Consider the following 14,123-nt stretch of genomic DNA (forward strand, 5'->3'; position numbering starts at 1 on the left):
AAAAGAGAATAGGGGAAGAGATGAGAGAAGGAAAGAAAATAGAAAAGGAGAGAATTGTTCAGCTTTTGGGAAAAATAGAAAAGAATATGAGCAAAAGAAATAAGATAAGATTAGAATAAAATAAAATCCTTTTCCAATTTTAATTCCTTCATTATCTCCTTAATTCATGGCCAAATTCAAAGTTTGAATTTAATTCAGACTCCCCACTGCTGAGCAGCAGCCCACCGTTCAGCCGACTCCTCCTGGTCTAGTAGCGTTTCAATACCGTACGGTCCCTCCCACGCGCGTACAGCAAAAAGAAGCACCTTTTTTGCGTATAACGCTGTTCAAACTTGGGACCTCCAAGTTGCCCAGCACGTTGCTGGCCACTGGGACACGCATTTGTTTTCAATAATATACTGTCACATTTTATCTTAAAGGTTACCTGCTGAAGTCCCGTTCATTTTAAAAATATAATATTAAAATATACCTTCGCTTGGACTCGAACCCGTACCCTTGTGAAACTCCTAGCACCCTATTGCCACTGCACCATAAGCTCTTTTTGTCTTAAACTATACTCGCAACTCCTTTTAACCCTTATTCTAGCCGCGATCTGCATATTAAAAAAACACCCAAATTGCGCACGCCGTGCCTTGAACCCAGTCACCTCTTCCGCCCTACTAGCATACTTAGCCACTAGGCTAGATGCTTGTTTCTAACATGAATTAGCCTGAATAATTAATAAGGCCTACCTGCAACAGCCCTTGGTTTTTCTAAAATAAAAACCCACATTTGCGCACGCAGGGAATCAAACCCCTGCTCCCTTCCTACTGCTTAACACACCTAACCACTAGGCCAGACTCCTCCTTATGTCCAATTTTAGCCCAACTTATTAATAAACCTTAATGCCCAGATCCCTTAAAGAAACAAAAATAATAATTTTTGCTAGAGTCTTGGACCGAATTTTTCCCACACTTTAAATACTTCTAAATTTATTTAAAAACTAAAATAATAATAATAATAACCCTAATAATGAAAATTTCAAATACGATAATATATATATTTTTTCCTAATAATAATAATTATAATTTTCATAAATCAATAAAAATAGATACAGTAAAATTTTCTAATAATAATTTAATTTAAACACTAAATTAACAACAATAATTTTATAAATTTATTTGTATCTAATAATTATAATGATAATAATTTTCATAAAAATTAAAATATTAGTAATAACATAAATATTTTATCAATATATATATATATATTTAAACACTAGTAATATTTAAAACTTCTCAATATTCAGGTTTTCTTCTATACGAATCCCAGACTCAAAGTCCAACTCTTCTAGGCCCAATTTTTGGGGCGTTACACTCCCCTTTAAGGATTTTCGTTCTTGAAAATCTTACCAGAAAGTAGATTAAGGATTTGCTTCCACACAGTACATTTCAAATTCACACATAACTTTGGATTTCAATCTCTTTAATCTCACAATTGAAATTCCGATCTGTCTTTCGCTATACGTCAAATCAAGCTGAAACTGTTTCTAACTGTATTGAATTACCTTCATCTTTTGCTCAATTTTCTGATGGCATTAATCCCAGAATCATTTTCTCACTAAAGTTGATCCCGAAACAATGGAATTCGGTAACTGCAGCCATACGATACCTCATACAATGTCGTTTTTATAATCACATGTAGCTTATCAAACAGCAATAATCTTTCTTAGTTGCTTTCACACTCTAAAACATAGGGACAAATAAATATTTCGAGAAATTTCAAAACAACCTCGTACTCATAGCGTATGGTAGTTTCTCCCAGAATTATCATATAAATTTTAGATTTCAATCTGAATCAATATTGACTGACACTCTATGCAAATTGATAGTCTCTAAAACAAATAACTCAACTAATTTATCAAAAGAGAAATCTATGCATACAGAAAGACTTATTCAGATAGTTACAATAATTCAGATAACATCTATCTTTTTCAATAATATGAGAGAATCCTTGTAACGCCCCCGTACCCGAGACCGTCACTCGACTCGAGCACGAGGTGTTAACGGACTTAATTCATTAATTAAACAGCTCAAACAATTTATTTTAGAATTTCCGGACAAGCTGGCTAACTGCATCACAGTCGCTAAAAAATTTATATCTCGAGTTACAAAACTCAAAATCCAATTCCGTAAATTTTTCCTGAAACTAGACTCATATATATACTTAATAATTGTTTTCTAGAATTTTTGGTCAGGAAAATTAGTACAGTTTATTAGTTAAAGTCTCCCCTGTTTTAGGATTTGGCTACTCTGACCACTGTGTATTACGAATCAGATATCTCCCTGTATAGAGTTTCAATCACTAAGCCATTTATTTCTCATAAAACTAGACTCAATAAGTATTTCATAAATGTAAGGTAAAACTCTTAATTGTTTTTTTACAATTTATGGTGAATTTTTAAATTTGGAACAGGGGATTCAAAGATATCTCTGACACTGTTCCACCAAAACTTAAATATCTCATAAAATATAAATTATTTACCTGTTTTGTTTCTTCCATATGAAAATAGACTCATCAAGATTAGATTCCATAACTTATTCATCATTTAATTCCATTTCTACTACTTTTAGTAATTTTTTAAATTCACATCACTGCTGCTGTCTGATTCTGTTTTTTGGCTAATTTTACCTTTCCAAGGATTTTCATGGTTTAGTTAAGAATAATGCATACATGTTATCATATATAAACCTGATTAGCCATTCCAATAGCTAATCACTCTCAAACATTTCCATTCCATCCATGGGCCATATCGTAAGATTATACACACAAAATGATTGGAATACTATACATGCCATATTTCCAAAAATTACAAGTCATTATACCGCGATTGTCCAGTGATAGTGTGAGCGTGCCTCCGACCATCCCGATCTCCAAATTGACTTGTCCAAAATACAAAGAATGAAAATAAGGGAGTAAGCATAGATGCTTAGTAAGTCCACATGCAAATAACAAATAACTTAACAAAGTAATCATACCAACCAACATTAGCATAATATTACCAAAACATATATCACATTTCTATTCATCATTCATCATCTTACCATATTATTGTTGTCATACCAAGTCTCAACCCGAGGGTTAAGTACATACCTGTTCAAAGTTCCCATTCCACAACACTTACCAATACGTCACTTGCATCATTAGTATTCTTCCATTTCACTAGAATTTTACCCGTTGAACACATCAGAATATAACTCGGATACATGGAAAGTTTGCACATAAGTGCCACATATGTAGCCAAGCTACCATGTAACCCGCCCATAAGCAAACTCGGACTCAACTCAATGAGCTCAGGCGTTAGCATCCATAAGTGAACTCAGACTCAACTCAACAAGTTCGGATGCCTAGTTACATTTCACGAACTCGGACTCAACTCAACGAGTTCGGACGTTCGCATCTATAAGTGAACTTGGACTCAACTCAACGAGTTCGAATGCCCAAATATCCGAATCTATTCTTAAGGTTCAACGGGACTTTCCTCGTTCATACTCTTTTACCATTCTCCTTGGAATACCAATGACGATACTTCGGTAGTCTTTCACATTTTTCACATAATTCACAAAATTTTTGCATGTTGTCCAACAATGACCACAAAGCATAGAATTGAATGATAACAATCATAATATCGTATAAATAGCATTAAATGATTTAAAATAACGGTTATATTACAATATTTACATATGAACTTACCTCGATACAAAATGAGAATAGTCGAGCCCATTCCTCATAAACTTTATTTTTCCCCCGATCTCGACTCGAATCTCTTTTCTCTTGATTTATAATACCAAATTAATTTATTTAATACACACATTCATCAAAACAGCCCCTAATACGAACTTTGGCAAAATTACCATTTTGCCAAACTTTCACATATTTACGCTTTTACCCTAAGGCTCGTAAATTAAGCCTCATCCTATTTTCTTATGTTTTATGACATGATGATCATTTTTCCCTTCTATAGCAACATAAAATTCACACTCTAACATGTACTTATGAATATTAGGTATTTTTACCGATTATGTCATTTTACTCGTTTTTACGAAAAATCACTTAGCAAAAGTTGTTTAACACAATCTCAAACTTCATATTCTACCATAAAACATCAAAATTCATACATATCATCCATGGCCAAATTTTTAAATATAAACCCTAGCTCAAAATATTGGTAGAAATAGGTAAACCGAGCTACGAGGATTTCAAAAATGTAAAGAACATTAAAAACGGGCATAGAAATTACTTACAATCAAGGCTTAAAAGTGTTGAAACCCTAGCTATGGTGGAGAGCAAAATTTGACAGAACTTATGGAGAAGATGATCATTTTTGTGTTATTTTTCCCATTTTATTTCATTTAATATCCAATGACCAAAATGCTCTTCCTTACTAAACTTTCAAAAATTCCTCCATGTCCAATATTTGTCCATAAACTTAAAAATTGGTCAAATTGCTATTTAAGACCTCCTAATTAATATTTCAAAGCAATTTCATACTAGAAACTTCTAGCATGCAAGTTTTGTAACTTATTCAATTTAGTCCCTAACTTCAAATTAAACACTTTATGCATAGAATTTCTTTACGAAATTTTCACATAATCATGCAATGATATCATAGATCTCAAAATAATCATAAAACAATTATTTCTATCTTAGATTTGTGGTCCCAAAACCACTATTCTGATTAGGCCCTAATTCGGGTTATCACAATCCCGATACAAAATTCATCAAAATATTCTATTTCATCATTACTCAGATATCAAAACATGCTGAAATAGTCCTGAAGACGCTTAATAATTAACTTTAACCTGTTGATAGCTCAGACATTTAAACGCAAGGTCAGAAATATTACATTTTATACCCATTATCAATACCACTTTCTCAGATTATCACTCATTTAATTACTCTTGTATGAACAGTCTAACTGACACTGTGAGCCTCTTGCAACAATGATTATACAATCTCAGAGCTTCTTAGTATACACACTCTATCTTAAAGCAACAAACAATCATCAATTCCACATCTGAAGTTCTAAATCAGAAATCAATTTATGATGAACCCCTTTTTAACTTATAATTTGATAACACATTTCTAAGTTTCACGAATTCACTTAGTAAGCTTCAATTTAACTTTAAATCTAGCTAACATATAATCATCCTCTGATAAGATCAATCACGTATTCATCGTTCATAAGCACACAAAAGTTTCTTATTCAGATCATTTGAAACTATAATTATTTCCCTTGAATAATAATATTTACTTACAGAATCAAAAGTTTTTCGACGATTCAAGCTAGCTTTGCTGTGCCAAGTTCGGATCTCACTCTGCAACGTCAAACATTTTAAACTCTTGTAATCATCAAATATGTCACATAACTCTTTTCATGCAAGTTTAACCGTATGGAATACATAATATCTCTGTACACTCTATTATTAGAACACATTTCAAACTGTTCATTGGTGCATGACTAAAGATCATAAACTTTTTCTTCAAGTTAGACTTAACCAGTACTGATATTTCAGTTGACAATATCTCTGTGCAAAAAGGAAAACTTTAACAATCGAACTAACTTTAATTTACCATAACATTTCTTAGGTAGAATTGTTCCGATAGATATAATTCTGTATCAAGTCTTCAAGAATACGAATTCTTCCTCCAGATTATCCCTCAATTCACATATGTGCGTTCATAGTTTATTTCCAATTCGGTGAATAGATTAAAATACATATAACCCAGTTAACTTTTCAATCAAATAATTTCATATCAGATTAAACTACTGAATCGATCTTTTCGAAGAAATCCTTTCTTTTCGTTAAAAAAGATAACCCAGACATATCATTATACATATGCCACAATCATCAAATAGAAATCATAATGTCATAATAAAACCGACGTCTTACCTGTAATAATAGATAATATCTCAATTGTTAATAAAGCATTTGAACCCAGAATAAAATCAGATATGATTTGAACCGCAACCAATGCAGAAGCGTAACTTTTATAACTCTGATAACGGTACTGCAGTACTTCCCAAATTTTAGAACAGAAATTATGGTTATAACAGATATAGTCATTTCCGTCAAATAGATATCTCTTATAGATAATCACATAGAATCATAAGAAAACCAGAATAGCGAAATTTTCAACATCTGTAGCTACACAGAATATCAGAAAAGTATAACCCATATAGAATGATATCAACTCCGATGATATCCCAGAAAATGTCCAGAAAGAACAATATTACTCATAAATACTGGAATCCATAGTAACAGAAGCGATATAATCTTCACATATTTTCAACAGAACAATAGCCAGTAGAAACAGAGTATTAGCATCATACAGATTTTTTTTTACTATCAATTTTCATATCGACATAAGATAATAAATACCAAAGAAAGAAATAGCAATGTCAAATATAACCCAGACAGGCCAATGATACTTTCTTCTAATAATACGTTTAACTAATGTTCTCATACGATAAGAATTCCTTCTGAAATTAAACAGTCATATATACTTTTGAGGATAAATGTATACATAGAATGCCCAGAAGAAGTAATAGTAACTATCCGACTATAACCACTGCACTCAGCTATCAATATAATTCAAACATTATTCAACTATCTAATTCTGTCATCATTAAGTCCATATTATCCCATCAATAACAGAAATCAATTCAAAAGAACTTTCAATTAATACCTTTCTTTAGATATCATACCTGAATGCTTTTATTTCATCGAATTCAACTTCTTTGCTAACAGTGACTTTGCATAATTTGAATAGTCTTCAGAACTTTTCAATATACTTTTTCGTACTATCTTCATTTGCTAGTTCATTCACTCTTCTAACCACATTATTAATCTTCTGAACATGGACTTTTGAAATTCCACACTCATAGGCTTAATCAACTCAAATCTTACAGATTTCTTTGTAACATTTTTACGCATAAGGGGGTAAGGGTAGTAAAGCCTCAAATTTAACTCTCTCACACATGTACTTAACACATACTATCATGAATAGTCAGTTCATTTCTAATTTCACAATCTTAAAATATTAAATAGACATTTACTTTTAATCACTTTTGTTCTTAACACATAGTTCATATGTCAACTCAAATCACTAATTCACGATCAAATCATTTCATATAATAATCATAATCCAAATATCATGACTCATATACTCATATAATTATAACATTTATCAATAACGACATGTCATATAATTTAATCCATACCTTTTTGAGTTTCAACTCATAATTAACACATTTTCACTCAAACATTTGAGTATTTACTGCTATACTATCAGAATTAGCTCGGTTGGAAAGTATATTTGTCTCATCAAAATAATTTTCATCAGAGTCGGGAGATATCACACTATCGTAGGTTAAATGTAGATGTATAGCTAGACTTACGTACACTATGATAGTCCTAGATCCGACTAAACCATAGCTCTAATACCAACCAAATGTAACACCCCTAACCTATATCCGTCACTGGAATAGTGTTAAGAGGCATTACCGAATAAATCGAAACATTTACATATACTTAAGCATAACATAATCAAACATACAATAATCATTCACAATTGTCCCTTATATAGGTCTACGAGACCATAAACATGCTTTAGAAAAGGGTTGGGACTAAACAAAGTTCATATAAAATTTTTTTGAAACTTAACAATTTTTCTAAATTACAAAGGTCACACGCCTGTGTGAGCAGATCGTGTGCCTCACACGGCATTAGACACGCCCGTGTGTCTAGGCCGTGGAGAAACAGGGAATTCATACTGACTTACCCACACAGCCGAAAGACACGCCCGTGTGTCTAGCCCGTGGTTGAAACTGACTTAGCCACACGACCTGCCACATGCCCGTGCGTGCGCGACCGTATGGTCTGCCCAGGCTCATTTCGAAATGGCCCTCAAGCAACACGCCATATACACACACCCGTGTGGGAAAAAATAGGCCATCTACAAGGCCAATATGCCACCTATTTTGGGTCCTCCCTCCAAATCCAAAGTCAAGCATCATATGTAACATTTTCAGCCAAATTCAACTCCAAACATGTATCAAATCAATTTATAATATCATCAACCAATTTCATGTTCATTCCCTATACCAAAACATACTAAAATCATATGTCAAACATTACCAAATTCTCAACTATGAACATACGAAAATGACCATTTCACTTGGCCATATACATATCACAAAACATATCACATTATTTAACTCAAAGTTCAAGTCGAATCATATAATCAATTACAACATATGTATAAACCATGAAACATACTTCCCAAAATAAGCTTATAACATAACCAATTATACCCAATATTAGCATCATAATTAAACCATTTTTGCATGGCTATATATATACACAAGTCAAAATGAACCATCTCAGAGCTAGTGTATACATGCCACATTACCAAAACTCAAAGCTTTTATGTACCGAAGCGATAATCGGATAGTGTGATGAGATATCCAATGACTTCCAACCTGAGCAAGTTTCTGAAACTCTATAGACATAGGAAAAACACACAGAGTAAGCTTTGAAAGCTTAGTAAGCCATAAGAAAATAATCATTTCACCAATATCTATAAACCAATATCACTAAACTAAAATTATCAAATCTGAATCTCATATACATTTATTGTACTGATAAACCGTAATTTATACATATTTCTATCCCATGCTTAGCACATTTTATGGATGATTTTTCCTTAAAATTGGTGAATTTGATGCTCTTAATGCCTTAGTTTCATATTTTATACATAGGTGAGCATAGGAGAGTGAAAGGAACGAGAAATGGGCCAAAAACGGAGAAAATGGGCCAACGTACGAAATCAACACGGCCTGGACCTCCTCACATGGCCGTGTCAATTTGGCAGAATCAAAGCATGACTCACACGGGTGGACCACACACCCGTGCCTATTTAACAGGCTTGACCATGGCCTGAAGTAATCGCACACGAGCGTGTCCCTGTCGAGCCCAAATTGAGTCCAATTCGGAAAAGGCCAATTTTGAGGGTTTTTAGGCATTCTAAAACCTATAAATACACCCTAGATGATGAGGAAAAGGCCCATAAAGGAGGAAGCAGGGAACTGCTCAAGGAAAGCCAATTGATCCATCTCAGAAGCCAGATTCATCATCAAGACTGAAGATCTCCCCTCAATTTCCCTTCAGGAGTTTTGTGTTTTTCTTTATGTTTTGTATTCATTATTCTTCTAAGATGTTTACCTTTTCAGTTATGAACTAAAACCCCTAAATACCTAAGGGGGATGAAACCTAAGACGGATCTTGTTATTATTATCTGAATTGTATGATAAATATTTGACTTGTTCTTAATTATGTGTTTTTAATTCTTGTTTTGATATTCCAGGATATTGATTCTAGTTAAGCTCTTATTCAGAGGAGAAATAGACCCTGTCTAAGAGTAAATTTGTCATAATTAAGTGTAGTTGGTTGCGCGCCTAGAGATAGGGTGACAAGATTTTGCCAGATTAGGGTGAAACCTAATAAGGGGATCCATAGATCAAGCTAATGCAACCCTAGGGCATTAATTAGAAAGAGATTTCAATTATTCAAACTAGGATTAGACGTTGTTAATATCGAGAGAGATAATAATATAACTTAGGGATCTCTACGGAAAAAGTTGAATGAATAAATCGTCCGATTCAGAGTCAAATAATAAGTGAAGTCTACGTGGATTTTTCCTTAGGTATTGTCTTAATCGATCGAGTTTTCCAAAAAGTATTTTCCCCAAATTTCTTTTCTGTGATTTCTTAGTTTAGTTAATTAGTTAGATAAACAAAACCCTTTTATTTTTTTTAGGCTAGATAATAAAAAGAAAGTTAATACTAGTACTTTTAGTTCATTTGGGTTCGATAATCCGGTCTTGCTAAAGCTATACTACTGTTCGATAGGTACACTTGCCTTCATCGTGATAATAGTTAGTTTCAAGAACGATTCATTATAAATATTTAAAACCTGTCACAAATATTACACGTATCAAGTTTTTGGTGTCATTGCTGGGGAACTAAGATATTAGGAACACTCAATTTTTATTACTTTAGCCATTTACTTTTACTGGAATTTAATTTTTATTCTAATTTTTATTACTAATTCTTCTTTTTCCCTTTTTCTGGCAGGTTCTTATAGTTTATGACTAGAAGAAACCCATCAGGACCATTACTTTTTGACAGTAAGATCGATCGCACAGTTCACAGAAACCAAAGAGAAATAAGGCGAAGCTTAAGATACACAGAGAACGAGTAAGAGGACAATATTCAAACCACAAATGAGGGATGGCTGAAAACCAAGAAAATCCGCTACCTCCTGCAATTGCTGTTAATCAAAATCCTACTCCGCGTACTATGTATGATTATGCTAAACCTAATTTAACAGGAACTAAGTCAAGTATAGTTAGACCTGCTATTGCTACAAATAATTTTGAACTGAAACCTAACACAATTCAAATGATACAACAATTTGTTCAGTTTGATGGTTTACCGGACGAGGATCCCAACGCTTACTTGGCAAATTTCCTAGAATTTTGCGATACCTTTAAAATTAATGGCATTTCTAATGACACAATTCGCCTTCGGTTGTTTCCCTTTTCATTAAGGAATAAGGCTAAACAATGGTTGAACTCGTTACCACGAGGGTCAATCACTACTTGGGAACAAATGACCGAAATTTTTTTATTAAAATATTTTCCACCGGCTAAAACAGCCAAATTACATAATGATATCTCTTCTTTTATGCAGATGGATTTAGAAACACTCTACGATGTATGGGAGAGATACAAGGACATTTTAAGAAGGTTCCCTCACCATGGGTTACCGCTTTGGCTATAGGTTCAACGTTTCATAACGGCCTGAATCCTTCGACTCGACCGGTGTTTTCAACCTCGACGCGGTTACTATACTATCTAACCAAGTAAATCTCTTAAATAAAAGAAGAGGAGGTAAAACCCAAAAGCAAATAAAAAAGAGGAGGTAAAACCCAAAAGCAATGACAATTTAATGCCGAAGGAATATAAACCACCAATTCCATACCCAGAAAAGTTGAAGAAAGACCGCATGGATGCACAATTTGGTAAATTCCTTGAACTTTTTAAACAACTACATATTAACTTACCTTTTGTTGAAGCTATATCGCAGATGCCTATATACGCAAAGTTTTTAAAGGAGCTCCTAACAAACAAAAGGAAGTTTGAAGACTTATCTACAGTGGAACTTAACGAGGAATGCTCGAATATACTCCAAAACAAACTGCCAACCAAACTAAAAGATCTAGGAAGTTTTACTATACCCTGTTTAATTGGTAGTTTTAACGTTGATAAGGCACTAGCTAATTTAGGTGCTAGCATTAATTTGATGCCATATAAACTGTTTAAACAACTTGGTCTTGGGGAACCTAAGCCCACAAGGATGAGTATTCAACTAACTGATAGATCTGTTAAATATCCTAGGGGTATTATAGAGGACATACTTGTAAAAGTAGATAAATTTATATTCCCCGTTGACTTCACTGTGATTGATATGGACGAAGATGTTGAAGTGCCTTTAATCTTAGGGCGTCCATTTTTAGCCACTGCTAGGGCTGTTATTGATGTGGGTGATGGTAAAATGGTACTTAGAGTAGGTGACGAAGAAATCATTTTTAAAATTCATGATGCCCTGAGATTTTCTAGGTAATAGGATGACTCATGTTATTTTATTGACTCTATTGATCATGATGCTCAAGACTCTTTTCAGGAAATCATACATAAGGACACGTTGGAACTGTGCCATGCTCAAGGAGAGGAGATAGATGACGATGATTCTGAGACAGGTAAAATAAAAGCTGAACTGAAATTCAATTAATCTTTCCAAAGACAAGGAGAATATGAGGACATTAAAGGGAACGATGATTTTAAGCAAAACCCTCTATTGAAGAACCTCCCAAACTGGAACTCAAACAATTACCAAATCACTTGGAATACGCATTCCTTGAAAATAATTCTACATTACCAGTTATTATTGTGTCTAACTTGCAACCCAAGGAGAAAGAGGAATTAATCCAAGTATTAAAAGAACATAAAAAGGCCATAGCTTGGAAAATTTCTGACATTAAAGGGATCAGCCTTTCTTTTTGCACCCATAAAATCTTAATGGAAGATGAATATGAACCATGTGTGCAAGCTCAAAGATGACTGAACCCCAACATGAAGGAATTTGTTAAAGCTGAGGTAATTAAACTTCTAGATGCTGGAATTATTTGTCCTATTTCTGACAGTTCTTGGGTAAGTCCAGTGCAGGTTGTTCCTAAGAAAGGAGGCATGACTGTGGTAGCCAATGAAAAGAACGAACTAATTCCAACTAGGACAATCACAGGTTGGAGAGTTTGCATTGACTATAGGAAGCTAAATGATGCCATGAGAAAAGATCACTTCCCCTTGCCATTCATTGACCAAATGTTGGAAAGACTATCAGGGCAGATGTACTACTGCTTCTTAGACGGACTATCAGAGCATAACTTAGGGATCTCTACGGAACAAGTTGAATGAATAAATCGTCCGATTCATAGTCAAATAACAAGTGAAGTCTAGGTGGATTTTTCCTTAGGTATTGTCTTAATCGATCGAGTTTTCCAAAAAGTATTTTCCCTAAATTTCTTTTCTATGGTTTTTTAGTTTAGTTAATTAGTTAGATAAACAAAACCCTTTTATTTTTTTAGGCTAGATAATAAAAAGAAAGTTAATACTTGTACTTTTAGTTCCTTTGGGTTCAATAATCCGGTCTTGCTAAAGCTATACTACTGTTCGATAGGTACACTTGCCTTCATCGTGATAATAGTTAGTTTCAAGAATGATTCATTATAAATATTTAAAACCTGTCATGAATATCACGTATCATGTACTCATAAATCCATATAACCACATTAAATAACTCCGCTTATCTTATTTATCAATGAACATATAACCATGCTTTCAAATTTGAATAACAACCGTTAACTCAATCATATAAGTCAAGCTCGCACATATTCAATACATCGCCAATCAACTATGTTCATTATTGCAAATCATACATAAGATTATATCAATTTCTTTATAAACACTTCTAAACTTGAACATCCATAATTCTCTTATTCACATAAACCAAATTTGCATATATGAACCATATAATCAACTCAACCATTTTAATTTCATTAACTGTTCAATTTTTTGAACCAAGAAATCATACATCTGAGCCATATTTCATATTTCATATATCTCATGTCCAAAACATAAAACCACAATTTCATATAACAAGCATATATAACACATCATTCCTTTATATACATTCATATCATTCATTGTCATATATTTCACATACAATCATATGATATATACTCACCTTTCATTTTTGAATTTCATAACAAATCACACGTACCTGAATCGGATACAATTTCACATGATTATTTATTTCTTGGAATGCTCATTGAACTGTTCGGAATCAATACGGATACTCGGATAACTCATTAGCTCGAACAATACCAACATCCCAGTCGTGGTCTTACATGTAATCAAATATCGATGCCACTGTCCCTGACAGGGTCTTACACAAAATTATATACGATGCCAATGTCCCAGACATGGTCTTACACGTAAATCACAAACCGATGCCAACGTCCCAGATGTGGTCTTACACGATAACACATATTAGAATCCTATGTCATAACATATGTATTCTAACTATTCCTATGGTTTGTACGGGGCTTTTCAGACATTGTTACATTATCAGAACTTTTTCAATTTCACCTATTCGAATAATCCATGATCGGAACAAATTCTCCAAAGCTCGATTCAATTCAGCATAACATATATATATTTCTTTACAACTTAATTCAGCACATATAATGCACATACATTTAAATTTAACAACATTTATTTACTTATGAACTTACCTCGTACTAACACGAACCTACCGAAACGACTATTCGATAATTTTTGACTTTCCCTGATCCAAATCCGATTTTCTCATTTCTTGATCTAATTCAATACAAATTCAACTTATTTAATCATATATTCAATCAAATTCATCTAAAAACACATAAATGGTCTAATTACAC

At 33.3% G+C, this 14,123-nt stretch overlaps 1 non-coding gene across 1 annotated transcript; it reads right to left on the reverse strand.

Annotated features, from left to right (window-relative positions):
• Positions 1 to 10,763: 10,763 nt before the first annotated feature.
• LOC121205907 (small nucleolar RNA R71) lies at positions 10,764 to 10,869 on the reverse strand. The gene has a single exon (XR_005900980.1). It is a non-coding gene; the product is annotated as a small nucleolar RNA R71 (small nucleolar RNA).
• Positions 10,870 to 14,123: the final 3,254 nt, after the last annotated feature.

The sequence above is a fragment of the Gossypium hirsutum genome, chromosome A08 (genome assembly GCF_007990345.1).
Source record: "Gossypium hirsutum isolate 1008001.06 chromosome A08, Gossypium_hirsutum_v2.1, whole genome shotgun sequence".
NCBI classification, from domain to species: domain Eukaryota; kingdom Viridiplantae; phylum Streptophyta; class Magnoliopsida; order Malvales; family Malvaceae; genus Gossypium; species Gossypium hirsutum.